We start from the raw sequence: 15,018 nt of genomic DNA, 5'->3' as shown, positions 1-15,018 counted from the left end.
TCACTCATCTACGTCTTGATTTTAAAAATCGATGTTAGGCCATATCCTGTGTGTGGCATAGACCATACCTGACTGATGTGCAAAGACACTATGGGTAAATGGAAGGGGATTGATGCCACTGTCTTGCTGTCAGCCTGAAATGTTTTTAAATATCAAGACTCCAAGATGGGTCTCCAAGTCGTGTTGTGTCTGTACTGGCAGGGGTATGGAAGCACCAGCCCTACACCTGTCTCTCATACATGTCAATATTTTTTATGTCAATAGTCTAGGGAGCTAATGGCTTTGCCAAAACAGGTAGGCTGCAGTGTAAAACATATTTTTGCTGTTTTAGAAGCTTTTAGACCCCCTTAAAGTTGTTTTCTCTGCCTTAGGCTTGGCCTCCCTATGAATCCAGTGGGGTTCGAAAAGGTTCCGTGTCCGGTTTGGCAAACAGTTCATCGAACAAAGTGTTTGTTCGGTAAGCCTCAGTGAACCGAACTTTCAAAGGTTCATTTCTACTCCAGGCCTCCTGGGAGGATCTTGTGGAAAAGTGCTTGCGCTTCCCATTGACTTCAATTATACTCGTTGCTCGAGTTGAGCACCCGAGCATTTTATTGCTAGCTTATCACTCCTTGCAATATAAGGCAAATCAATTTACAGGAAATTGTATTTTTTTCAGCAAGCAATTTGAATGTAAAAGGATTTCTTCATTTCTATTGCGTACACTTATATTTTATATGTTTGTAAGATTTTGGAAGTCAATTATTTTAAAATTACTTTAATTGTATATTTTTGAAAAATCAAAGACTATGGTGAACATGTGAGCCAACTAATTCTAAACGTTTTTCTTCTGCATAGTGTTTCAGACCAGTGATCCCCATGATTGTTTCAACTACAGCGATTCAATCTGTATCTGACATTCAAAAGACAACAGACAAAATCCTTCTTCAGATAAATCAAAGGATTCCCAGGATAAATATAACTAATAAATCAATTACAACAAGTGCAAAAAATAGCCAGGTCCACTTAAAAAATCCAAAAGACAGATATTGTGTTGGAGACCATTTGACTGTCCAGGTGGATATGTTTGATTATTTGGGAAATAGGAAAACTTATGGAGGAGACTTTTTAAGAGCCCGGATATCAACACCAGAACTTGAAGCCGGATCTTCAGGAAGGATTGAAGATTTTAATAATGGTACCTATCATGTCCATTTCATATTATTCTGGGAAGGTAAAGTTAATGTTGATGTACTTCTAATGCATCCAAGTGAAGGGGCATCAGCTATATGGACTTATAGAAATAAATGGCATGGCTATGTAGACCATTCCGGCAAGTACACAAGACCACAGGGGCAGAGTGAAGTTGAATGTGGATTTCACCTGAATAAAAAACAAAAACTTTGTGAGTATAAAGACTTGCGAGATGAAGAATACTTCTATTGTATCAAACCTGAGAATTTTAGTTGTGAGTCTCTCAGTGAAGTAAGAAGTTGGTGGAGAAAAGACAGGACATTACTTACTACAACTGAGAAGAGTCTATTTGACCAGTAAGTGTATTTCTTAGTTTTATAAAGATTAACTTTGGTTGCAAGGGATACAACAATTAACGTACATTTGTATTCAAAAAATTATTCTGACACCACCTTTAGTATTCAGATTGTAATCTCTTAAAATTGAAAAAATTACATTAAACAACACCCGTTCCATGCCTCATCTGCAACATGTGACCAGAACTGTGACTAGCATCTTCTTCGCTGACTAGATGTTACTTTTCCAGTACATTTCTATAACAGTCTTGATATGATTGAGAAGATTGTGGCCTTGATTCATCAAGACTTTCATTGTATTCACTGAAGTTGATGAGGGTCGTGCTGGATTGAGATGCCTCTGATTCATGAAGCGATGGATGCCTCTTCATGAATCGGCAGGAGTGTCTGACGAGTGGCATGTGCCTTTGTGTGCTACGCCAGTAATATCACTCTGGTCAGGTACTGGAACACCACAGCTCATCATAAATTAGATGAGTTGTGATGTTGCACCCCACTCCAGCTCCATCCATTTTGGCAGCACTGGGAGAAACTGTATATAAACCTATAATTAGAAGGCTATTTCACCAAATAATTTGGTACCAGCCTCAGGAATATAACAAAAGTATGTCCCAACAAAATATTCCAAACAAGCAAAAAGATATCAAAAGCAATTTATTATTGATTAAAACAAACACAACAGACAATTAAAAACACCATGATCGGGATGTGTGGGAGGACAGAAACATCACAGGGTGGTCAGAAAATAGTATCAATATCAAAGAGTGTATACAAGATGTTAACAATCTAAAATGGCAAAAAACAAGTCACAATATACAAAAAATGTAGACATATGTATAAATATATATCAGCCACATAACAGACAGTTGATACAGAAATTCATATGTAAAAATGTACTGTGGCCAAAAAATGATCTAAAGTGCCCTAGTGCATGTAAACAAAAGGACAATTACTATAGATCACAAAATGCAAAGTTATAAACCTATGTGCATGTATATGTCAGCCACATCAAAAACAGTTAATGCAGAAGTTCATATACATAAATATACTGTGGCCAAACAAAAACCTAGAGTGCCCTAGTGCATATAAACAAAGGACCATTGCCATAATAGAAGTATCATAAGAAAAGATATTGATTAAACCATACCCAGATCATTTAACAGCTCTTCACACCACTCCAACGACCGTTTCACCACCGTTTCGTTCCTGCATTAACTGTTTTTGATGTGGCTGACATATACATGCACATATGTTTATACCTTTGCATTGTGTGATCTATAGTAATGGTCCTTTTGTTTACATGCACCAGGGCACTTTAGAGCATTATTTTGGCCACAGTACATACTGGTCACAGTATATTTATACAGTACAGACCAAAAGTTTGGACACACCTCCTCATTCAAAGAGTTTTCTTTATTTTCATGACTCTAAAAATTGTAGATTCACATTGAAGGCATCAAAACTATGAATTAAAACATGTGAAATGCAATACTTAAAAAGTGTGAAACAACTGAAAATATGTCTTATATTCTAGGTTCTTCAAAGAATGCACCTTTTGCGTTGATTACTGCTTTGCACACTCTTGGCATTTTCTTGATGAGCTTCAAGAGGTAGTCACCGGAAATGGTCTTCCAACAGTCTTGAAGAAGTTCCCAGAGATGCTTAGTACTTGTTGGCCCTTTTGCCTTCACTCTGTGGTCCAGCTCACCCCAAACCATCTCGATTGGGTTCAGGTCTGGTGACTGTGGAGGCCAGGTCATCTGGCATAGCACCCCATCACTCTCCTTCTTAGTCAAATAGCCCTTACACAGCCTGGAGGTGTGTTTGGGGTCATTGTCCTGTTGAAAAAAAAATGATGGTCCAACTAAACGCAAACCGGATGGAATAGCATGCCACTGCAAGATAATGTGGTAGCCATGCTGGTTCAGTATGCCTTCAATTTTGAATAAATCCCCAACAGTGTCACCAGCAAAGCACCCCCACATCATCACACCTCCTCCTCCATGCTTCACGGTGGGAACAAGCCATGTAGAGTCCATCCGTTCACCTTTCTACAAAGACACGGTGGTTGGATCTAAAGATCTCAAATTTGGACTCATCAGACCAAAGCACAGATTTCCACTGGTCTAATGTCCATTTCTTGTGTTCTTTAGCCCAAACAAGTCTCTTCTGCTTGCTGCCTGTCCTTAGCAGTGGTTTCCTAGCAGCTATTTTACCATGAAGGACTGCTGCACAAACCCTCCTCTTAATAGTTGTTCTAGAGATGAGAAGGTGTGTCCAAACTTTTGGTCTGTACTGTATATGACTTTCTGTATTAATTGTTTTTGACATGGCTGAGATATAAATGTACATATGTTTATACCTTTTGCATTCTGTGATCTATAGTAACGGTCCTTTTGTTTACATTCACTAGAGCACTTTAGATCATTTTTTGGCCACACTATATTTGTACATATGAATTTCTGTATCAACTGTTATGTGGCTGATATATATTTATACATATGTCTACACTTTTTGTATATTGTGACTTGTTTTTTGCCATTTTAGATTAACATCTTGTATACACTCTTTGATATTGATACTATTTTCTGACCGCCTTGTGATTTTTCTGACCTCCCACACATCCCGATCATGGTGTTTTTAATTGTCTGTTGTGTTTGTTTTAATCAATAATAAATTGCTTTTGATATCTTTTTGCCTGTTTGTAATATTTTGTTGGGACATACTGTGGGACATACTGGAAGAAACTGGTTTGAAAATGTCAAAAGTGCAAGTTGTGTCTAAATTTTGTGACTTTTCAAAGCTTTTATGCCAGAGTTCAGACGTGAAACCTTTAAGATTATGAGAGTGTCCAAGAATGAGTCCTTCACCAATATCAAAGAAGACAAGGTAGACAATTATTCAAGCAGGGGCTGAGGATTTATTTAGAGTATGCCACAGAGCAGATACAGGAAAAAGGTTACAAAGCATGCAGACATGTGCAGGTGTCCAGATAAGAAGGCAGTAGGTGGTCTGGCGATCTGGCCCCGAACTATAGCGTAGGGGCTTTTTATACTTGCTTAGACAAAGAACTCCATACTGCCAAAAAATGCATGCATATTTTAATACAAAGAAGGCAATAGTACAATATACATACAAACATACATAACAATTCCATTATAAACCATAAATCTCCATGTTCTTATCAACTAACATTATTAATCACCTCACAGCTCTTAGTATGCTCCCATAACTCTTCAATTCTGACAGATCTGGGGTTCTGGTTCTTGTATTCAGAAGATAGCAAAAACAGGGGGGGGAGGGGTTTCACAATGGATAACCTTAATAATTTAATATTTATTATTTAAATTGGGATAACCAAGAGGAAGCCTCAGCAATTATTCTTGTGCCCAGTTTATTATGGTAAGAACATTAATTTTTCTTTGACGGGACCCATTTATTGTGAAGGGCGGGATCCTGAGCTATTATAGAAAGGTTTGTGGATCTATAACTTTGTCCCATTTCGTTAAACCCAATGATTTCTCCAAAAGGCGGTTCCTTTGTGTAAGAAATAATTTAGGGCTCTGTCCAACCATAAGGAGATGGTGGTATAGTATGTATGGGATGTTGTTTGTTGTGCCTCACATAATACGTTGGTCTAATTGAGCTTGGTGGCCAAGTAGCATATGTGTTATTTTTTATTTCATGTTTTTACTCAGTGATCCTTTCATCACTTATTAATGTACACTTATTAAAGGCTACGTTTTAGGTCTGGTTTAAATTATTAAGGTTATCCATTGTGAAACCCCTCCACCCCCTGTTTTTGCTATCTTCTGAATACAAGAACCAGAACCCCAGATCTGTCAGTATTGAAGAGTTATGGGAGCATACTAAGAGCTGTGAGGTGATTAATAATGTTAGTTGATAAGAACATCCAGATTTATGGTTTATAATGGAATTAGATATTGTTATGTATGTTTGTATGTATATTGTACTATTGCCTTCTTTGTATTAAAATATGCATGCCTTTTTTTTGCAGTATGGAGTTGCAGTTTTGCAGAGATGTCGCTTCTATGAAAGCACCATTTTCTGGGGCGGCTGCGGACTACAATTCTCAGCAGAGGGGCCCAGAAAGCTCGGGCCAACCTGTGCTGCAGATTCCAACCCCAGCTGCCTAGTTGTACCTAGCTGGACACAAAAATTGGGTGAAGCCCATATCTTTTTTTTTTAAATTATTTCATGAAATTCGTTAAATAATTAAAAAAAAAGGGCTTCCCTATATTTTTGGTTCCCAGCCGAGTACAAATAGGCAGCTGGGGGTTGGGGGCAGCCCGTAGGTGCCTGCTGTACCTGGCTAGCATTCAAAAATATGGCGAAGCCCACGTTATTATTTGGGGGGGCAAAAAACTCCTGCATACAGTCCTGGATGGAGGATGCTGAGCCTTGTAGTTCTGCAGCTACTGTCTGCTCTCCTCCATACAGACAGACAGCAGACAGCAGCTGCAGAACTACAAGGCTCAGCATACTCCATCCAGGACTGTATGCAAGAGTTGTTGGCCCCCCCAAAAACTACATGGGCTTCGCCATATTTTTGTATGCTAGCCAGGTACAGCAGGCAGCTACGGGCTGCCCCCAACCCCCAGCTGCCTATTTGTACCCGACTGGGAACCGAAAATATAGGGTAGCCCTTTTTTTTTTAAATTAGTTCACGAATTTCATGAAATAATTAAAAAAAAAATGACGTGGGCTTTGCCCAATTTTTGTGTCCAGCCAGGTACAACTAGGCAGCTGGGGATTGGAATCCGCAGCGCAGGGTGCTCAAGCTTTCTGGGCACCCCTGCTGTGAATTACAGTCCGCAGCCGCCCCAGAAAATGGCGCTTTCATAGAAGCGCCATCTTCTGGCGCTGTATCCAACTCTTCCAGCTGCCCTGGTGATGGGTGGCTCGCTGGCTAATAATGGGGTTAGGGCTAGCTGTATATTATCAACTGGCCCTAAGCCCGAAATTCATGGTGTCACGCCAATATTAGATATGGCCACCATGAATTTTTAGTACAGATAAAAAAAAACACAACACACAAAAAAATATTTTTATTAGAAATAAAACACAACACAATTAGTGACTCCATCTTTATTGAAATAAAGAACCCCCCTCCGCAGTAATCCTGGGTCAAGGGTCCCGCGCCGTCCAATCCAGATCTAATATCATCTGATCGGTTTGCTGGAAGGCAAAGCGATCAGACGATGTGTCAGGTTCAAGGGCCTGAATTACATAACAAAGCAGCTGATTGTATAAATGGTTTTTATACAATCAGGTGATGCATCGGTGCAAAAAAAAACAAAAAACTACACACTTCTGTGCCGGCTCCTGTCCAACAGCAGCAGCTGATAGTTTAGCCGGCCGGGCGGTAAAAAGCCGGCCTCACCGCTCGACTTATACTGTCAGCTGATGCCGTCAGGTGACCGCATCAGCTGATCATCGCCAGGTCTGAGAGAGAGAAAAGAGAGAGAGAAAAGAGAGAGAGAGAAGAGAGCAAAAGAAGAGAGAGAGGGAAAAAGAGACTGAGAAAAAGAGAGAGAGAAAAAGAGAGAAAAAGAGAGAGAAAAAGAGAGAGAGAAAAAGAGAGAGAAAGAGAGAGAGGAGAGAGAGAAAGAGAGAGAGGAGAGAGAGAAGAGAGAGAAGAGGAGAGAAGAGAGAGAGAGGAGAGGAGAGAGACAGAGGAGAGAGAGAGAAGAGAGAGAAGAGAGAAAGAAGAGAGAAAAGAGAGAGAAGAGAGAGAGAGAGGAGAGAGAGGGAGAGAGAGAGAAGAGAGGGGAAAGAGAGAGAATAGAGAGAGGAGAGAGAGGAAAGAGCAATGCAGCCTCATTCCGTGAACTGCTCCGATTTTAGAGGTGTGTCTCACGGCTCACAGCTGATGTCCGGCTCCTCCCCTCAGTGCATAATTAAATTAAATTATAATTATAAATAAATAATTATAATTTAAAATAAATTAAATTCTTTACAGGGACGGCCAGGACTTGAACTCCTTAGGTGGGAGCTCTATCCATTGAGCCACTGCCTCTAATGAAAAGCATAGGAAGATTTGGTAATTTTGACCTATATACTGCAGTAAAGAATCTAGAAGCAGATTGTTCAGCTGCAAGGATGCATGGATGGACGGATGGATGGATGGATGGGCGGATGGATGGATGGGCAGATGGATGGATGGGCGGATGGACGGATGGACGGATGGATGGACGGATGGATGGGCGGATGGATGGATGGACAGATGGATGGACGGATGGATGGATGGGCGGATGGATGGGTGGATGGATGGATAGATGGGCGGATGGATGGGCAGATGGATAGGCAGATGGATGGGCGGGCAAACACCGGCAGTACCGCACTCATCCTCGCACACACGCAGGCACTACAACCCAGATCATCACTGCACACGTAGGCACTACAACCCCCATCAACACCACACACGCAGGCACTACAACCCCCATCATCACCGCACACACAGGCACTACAAGCCCCAGCATCACCGCACACGCAGGCACTATAACCCCCATCATCACCGCACACGCAGGCATTACCTCAGTGATGTCCCCGCTGACAGCGCGGCTCACTTCATTGCTCCGTGGATCTGACACAGAGTGCTCCTGTTCTACGGCACTCCTGTCAGCTTTATGTAGCAGAGCTGGATGCGTTGTGGGACCTCTGTGGATTACGACGGACCTGGAGGTGTTTGGGGATTTTAATAAAATGGTGAAAGAGGGTGTTTTTTTGTCTTTTATTCCAAATAAAGGATTTTTTGTTGTGTGTGTTTATTTACTTTCACTTACAGGTTAATCATGGAAGGTATGTCGGGGAGACGCCTGTCATGATTAACTCCATTATTACCCCGATTGCCACTGCACCAGGGCAATTTGGGATGAGCTGGGTCGAGTCCTGGGACTGTCACATCTTATGGATGCGGCAATTTTGGGCGGCTGCTGGGTGATATTGTTAGGGTGGTGGGCTCCCCATAATGTGGCGCTCCCCATCCTGACAATACCAGCCTCCAGCTGTGTGGCTTTATCCTGGCTGGTATCAAAATTGGGGGGAGCCACAGTTTTTTTTTTTTTGTTTTTTTATTGTTTATTTATTTATTTTACTGCACGATATAGACCCGCCGGAGGCTGTGATTGGTTGCAGTGAGACAGCTGTCACTCATCGTGGGGGCGTGTCTGACTGCAACCAATCATGGGCTCCGGTGGTCGGGGAAGGCAGGGAATACGAGATTGAATAATGAAGCGGCAGCCATTTTCAAAAGAGGAAAAGCCGCCGGAGCTTTGTGACAGCCGTGCTGCCTCGTGCCCATGATCGGGGAGTAGGAAAGAGGGAGGGATTGTGCTGGGGACGCAGGATGCATGCAGATACGCAACGTGCGCACATACTTACTGTGAAAAGCCACACTTTTGGTGATCGAACCATTCTCGAATGGTAACTCGAACTGCCGAGCTTTAAGCAAATCGTTCGAGTTCGTCGAACGACTGGAATACCCCCCAAAATCACTCAAATTTGAAATTGGCGAACCATTCGACTTGAGCATCGCTCAACTCTACTCATTAGCTGCAAAGTTGCCCTGCTGGAATTGTCCCAGGATCTGAGTACAACATGGCTGTTTATATCTCCCTTCAGGGAGACAGCACCCATGCAGATATCGCCAGTTGCCACATCCCAGATATCCCAGATATCCCAGAGATGTCATAATTGTAAGTATCATTACTGTGCTACACAGAGTACATGTCTGAAAAAATATGATGTGCATGTAAGAAGTAAATATTATAAAATATATTTTAATATTCAGTGATGTCTTCACAAGCGCAGTCCCACTGGTGGCACCTGATAATTTCTCTGCATCCGACCATGGCCCGGATCTTCCATTAGAGAGAGCGGTGCAGACGATGTATTTGCCGAATTCATGATTAGACATACATGATCTAGATCACATGTCTCTCACTGCATATATACTAGTGTCACCACAGTGCTGTCTGCTTGGCGTCCTCACGTGAGCCATGTCCCTGGCAGCCACCAGGGGCAGATGGTGTGTTTGAGAAATAACGAATAACGTTTGGAACACCATTCTACGTCTGAACTGGGTGCAAAAACCTAAAAAAAATCACTATGGGGAGATAAGGTATGCACACCAGTGACTATGTAAGGGGAATACATGAAATAGCAGAAACTGCTGTGTGAATACTGACTTGAAAAATCCAATAGCTATATGTAAGAGTGAAAATGTGAAAAATGGAATCTGCATTACTGCCATGAACATATGAATCAAGAAAAATTTAGCTACTGAATTGATCAATGCAATAGAGCCCCAACACTACGCCAAAGTATTTCTCTACGTTGGGGTCCCCAGCTTGTGTGTGTCCTCTCATGCAGTTAAAAAAAACTTACCATGTATGGGAAGCTGAGACCCAGGCTATTTATGCGTATGATATGGATTGGCAATAGGTGTGGTTGGGGAGGGTTCACAAACGAAAAACTACTAACAATAACGAATAACGTTTGGAACACCATTCAGACGTAGAATGGTGTTCCAAACGTTATTCGTTATTGTTAGTAGTTTTTCGTTTGTGAACCCTCCCCAACCACACCTATTGCCAATCCATATCATACGCATAAATAGCCTGGGTCTCAGCTTCCCATACATGGTAAGTTTTTTTTTAACTGCATGAGAGGACACACACAAGCTAGGGACCCCAACGTAGAGAAATACTTTGGCGTAGTGTTGGGGCTCTATTGCATTGATCAATTCAGTAGCTAAATTTTTCTTGATTCATATGTTCATGGCAGTAATGCAGATTCCATTTTTCACATTTTCACTCTTGCATATAGCTATTGGATTTTTCAAGTCAGTATTCACACAGCAGTTTCTGCTATTTCATGTATTCCCCTTACATAGTCACTGGTGTGCATACCTTATCTCCCCATGGTGTGTTTGAGAAAGGCTGCTGAAGCCGCAAAGCCTAACAATATTATGCATCTTGCATGAATGGACTGAAGAAATAAATCTTCAGAACTTCTGAAGAAATTTAAGTATCGGTATATTTTCTTATATGCATTTGGGATGCCTTCCCTATACATGAACACCATCATTTAATGAGTGCCACCTGGAACTTTTTTCTCCTAGCAAATACTGAATAGACACATTATTTCTGATACTTTTTTGACAATCAAAAATCTACTGGAAGCCAAGTGGAAACAACCATTAGCTCTGACATTACAAAAAGTTATAGATTGAATTTCTTTACATAATATTTTTTAACATAATTTTGCTATGAGAGAAAATATTTTTAAAAAGTATTCCTTAATATGGTGTTCTTGGATCAATCATTTTACACCACACCTTAGTCTAATCGAGCTGTCAAATTAATCTCTTTTTGTGGATTAATCTTTGTACTTCATTTTCTTTTTACAATGTATGTTCAGTTACTTTTTTGTATTTTTTTTTTATATATTTGCATCTTGATCCAATTGAAAAACAACTTCTACTCCTTACTTCCCCCCTTTCCTATCTGTACCTAGTTTTCCCATAACTTACTGTTTCTTTCCTGTAATCTTCATATTATAAAAATGTGAATAAAAACTATATGGGACAGAATAGATTAGGGTTCGAATTCCAGAACACTTTTCTCAAAATTGAAAATTTCGGCCTTTGTTCTGTAACTCTTTGCATTTGCACTTATGCTTTTCTTCTACCTTATTATGACACTAGCTATGATAGTGGTGCTGCATGAAAAGCGAGAGGGGGGCTCCGTTTGATGTGGGGAGGGGGTAGGAAAAGGTCAGAGGAGCATCAGACTGCTTTTTTCCCCTAAATGTGTGGATGTTCCCACAGCCAATCTGGGCACAGAAATCATCCACAACATTCAGACACAAGGCCGTGTGTCAATGGCTGCCTAAGTCATATGTCCCTCTGTATATAACAAGAGGGCATGTGGCATCTGCACCATTTTCAAACTGCTACAGATTGGGGTGGTGATGCTTTATATAGAGTATATCACTGGAGATAAATACTAATTGATAACTCTGTGCTCCTGGCACGGATATTTTAGCATTTAAATACTGATTGATAATTCTGTGGTCCTGCCACATATAGATATTTCAGCATATAAATACTGATTGATAATTCTGTGATCCTGCCACATATAGATATTTCAGCATATAAATACTGATTGATAATTCTGTGGTCCTGCCACATATAGATATTTTAGCATATAAATACTGATTGATAATTCTGTGGTCCTGCCACATATAGATATTTCAGCATATAAATAGTGATTGATAATTCTGTGGTCCTGCCACATATAGATATTTTAGCATATAAATACTGATTGATAATTCTGTGGTCCTGCCAGATATAGATATTTCAGCATATAAATACTGATTGATAATTCTGTGGTCCTGCCACAAATAGACATTTGAGCATATAAATACCGATTGATAATTTCATGATCCTGCCACACATAGACATTTCAGAATATAAATACTGATTGATGATTCTGTGGTCCTGACATAAATAGACATTTCAGCATGTACAGTTGAAACCAGAAGTTTCCATACACTATCTAAAAAGACACATCTGCAGGTTTTTCTCACTATCTGACATGAAATCAGAATAAACCTTTCCCGTTTATTTTTACCCCCATTGAGAACCATTCAGAGGCTGCAAGCGGCTCTTACTGGAGTGCCAGGTCCCATCATTCCCAGAAGGGAGCCGTCTCTTTGTGTCGGATCATTCATGAAGGATACGTCCGAGCACCCACGAAACTTGGCCAAGTCCTGAGCGTACCAGAGTACCCTGATGCTCGATCGAGTGTCAAGCAGTGGTCAGAATGCTCGCTCATCATTATTAGTCATGAACAATTGTGGGCAAATAATGAGGCTCAGATGGAAAGAAATGCAATTTGGAATACACATTTTGCGGTGATGGTTTTCTGGCACCATATTGCATTTGCAGAGCCCCTGAGATATTGATATAGAGGAAACCCAACAGAAATGAACTTAGTTTGGAAATTATACTCACAAGATATTTATCAAATGGTGTAGTTACCATTTTGACCCTATTTTAATTTAAAAAGAAATGTGCAGCAGATGGTAAAAAGAAAGAATTGCAGGGTTGTTTTTTTCTATTAGCGTTTTATTTTATGTTTTAAATTGACAGTGTCATATAAGTGACATTTTAACTTTGTTATGGGGGTCAGAGCGATTAATGAGAATAGTTTTATTTATCCATCACTAAGTTCTCACAATAAAAGTGTTTTGTAAGAAAACCTCATTTATTTTTGTGTTGACATATACTGGGAGTCATACCCTTTTAGTTTTCTATTGATAGCACTTTATATGCCTTATCTTTTGTAGGGCGAGTTGTTATTGGTTTTATTTGATCTTTTATGAGACATAACAGCGATACTGACCTTTTCATTGTTTTACTTTATTTATAGTCTTCACTAAGTGGAATAAGTAGCATATCGATTTAGAGTTTGAGTCGTTACAGACACGTTGATACCAAATATGTGGAGTATATTTCAATTTCATCATTTTTTGGAACAATAAAATCGAATATTTACAAAAGATGCTTTTTTTGTGTTATCATATTGTTAGAGGCTTAACTTTTTTAATTTTTTTCATAGACAGAGCTATGTATGAGCTGATTTTCTGCCAAGAAATGTGGTGTTTTTTAATTCCATTTTGCAATTGTACAGACTTTTTTTAATTGCTTTTCATTTATATTAATACATCATAAAACTGCACTTTTGACTTTTTTTGTAATGTAGCGGTAGATGCAGGTTGTAGAAACCACAGAGTTTGCAGAAATGACTACAGCTGAATGAACTGTACAGTGAGAAACTCCTAAACAATCGGCAACTGAACGCATTATTTACTGAACACACAAACGCACAGGTGGGGCCAGTTTGACCTTAAAAAAAACTTGGATGATGATGTCAGAAAGATATTCAGGGCAACTTGGGAAACCTGAAATAGCCCTCAGCAAAGGCTTAAGGGAGCGAAAAAGGTGTGTAACTATATTTGCTCTTTTAGGGCCCCTTCTAGAGAGCTTGCAACAGAAGAGAGAGGAAATGCTTGGAATGAAATCTCATGACCATTGAGGAAGGATTCTCCAGTCGTGCTGTATGTGTGTTACCCACCAATACCATCTGTAACTAATACACGGACTGCATGCAAACTTGGTTCAAATTGGCCACAGCAGCCTTTATTACCTATTATTTACATTCTAACACAAGGGGGCGCTGTCCAACGGGCAACCCCAACAAATAACAATAGGTAACACAGTAATACCAATACAGTATATATAACCCTGGGTAGGCCCAGTCCAGGAACCACTTCTTACCCCAAAATCCCTGGCCACAACACACCGACCCAGAGATGAGGTATTAATCACCCACGGATTAATACCCCCAAACTTTTGCAGAACCCCGTGCCTGCAACATCCCGTAACCCGGAGCCACCATACCAAGACAGTGTCTCTCGGTCCAGTTACCATTCCCTTCAAACCGCCTCTGGACCAGACCTACCCCCTGCTGCTGTCACAAAACAAATCAACCAAACCGGATATTCCCACTTTACAACAAACAACAACAAGACACCTCTGTCTCCGCACTCAACCGTCTCACCACACTGTACTCAAGCACAAGGGAGGATGGGCGGGGATCAGTCTTCGTCCGGAAATGCCAGAGAAGGTATGACAAACCCTCTTCTCTTATAAATCCTCGTATACTCCCCCCTCTTCCTCCCAGGACTCCTCCTTCCCACCAATCCCATTCTTCTGCCTTCCACAAATCCTCCAATTCCTGTCCCTATTAACCCCATCACTCCTTCCTTTCCCATTAGTCATGTCGCCCCTCCACCCTATGGGTTCCATGGCTTTCTTGAACAAGATTAGAGCATTAATCTCTTTAATGTACCTAGTGTCGAGTCCCAGGGAAGCCAGGCTGCTCGGATCCGTCAGGTCCGTGGCTCGAGGGGCACCGGACCCGGGGGCACCGTCGACCAGTTTTAAATGAAAAATAAAAATAAAAATAAAAAGTCTGACTACGCCACTTGCGGTTTGCAGCCAGGGATGATAGGGCCACCGCTGCGGGGTCCCACTGGTGATGATGGATGGGGCAGCCTGGATGATGAAGCCCTCCACGAGAAGGGATTTTCCCCAGGGGTAGGTGAAGAGTTAAGGTGCAGAAGCAGCACAAGGAAACAGTCCAGACAGGGAGAGCAGTTTGATGGTTTTTACTCACTGGATTTACGCCCTGGAGGTGTATTTGATTCCAGGTACGACCCGAGTCCTGATGGCTGTGCTTGCCAACCTGGTGCCACTCTCCTGGTGCCTGGTGCCTGCCACCTGTGCACTCATGTGTATGTGGGTCTTCCCAGGCGGGGAGCACTTGGAGGTTCTTCTGGTGTCTGGGTCCTGCCGCAGGCAGCTTGGGCTATTTAATGGATTATGTCCCAGTCCCCT

General features: G+C 41.2%; 1 protein-coding gene across 3 annotated transcripts in view; it reads left to right on the top strand.

Moving 5' to 3' along the window:
* LOC142256092 (NXPE family member 2-like) overlaps positions 1 to 15,018 on the top strand; it is a 340,673-nt gene that overhangs the window by 144,300 nt on the left and 181,355 nt on the right. For 2 of the 3 annotated variants that reach the window (XR_012727480.1, XR_012727481.1), the window contains exon 3: positions 838 to 1,529. The gene's annotated coding sequence lies outside the window, so the exon portion shown is untranslated. Of the gene's footprint in view, positions 1 to 371; positions 458 to 837; positions 1,530 to 15,018 lie in introns of all 3 variants that reach the window. The other variant, XR_012727482.1, reaches the window with a different exon arrangement.

The sequence above is a fragment of the Anomaloglossus baeobatrachus genome, chromosome 11, assembly GCF_048569485.1.
Source record: "Anomaloglossus baeobatrachus isolate aAnoBae1 chromosome 11, aAnoBae1.hap1, whole genome shotgun sequence".
Classification (NCBI taxonomy): domain Eukaryota; kingdom Metazoa; phylum Chordata; class Amphibia; order Anura; family Aromobatidae; genus Anomaloglossus; species Anomaloglossus baeobatrachus.
Note: the sequence above shows the minus strand (reverse complement) of the source record. Positions and strands in the feature narration are given on the sequence as shown.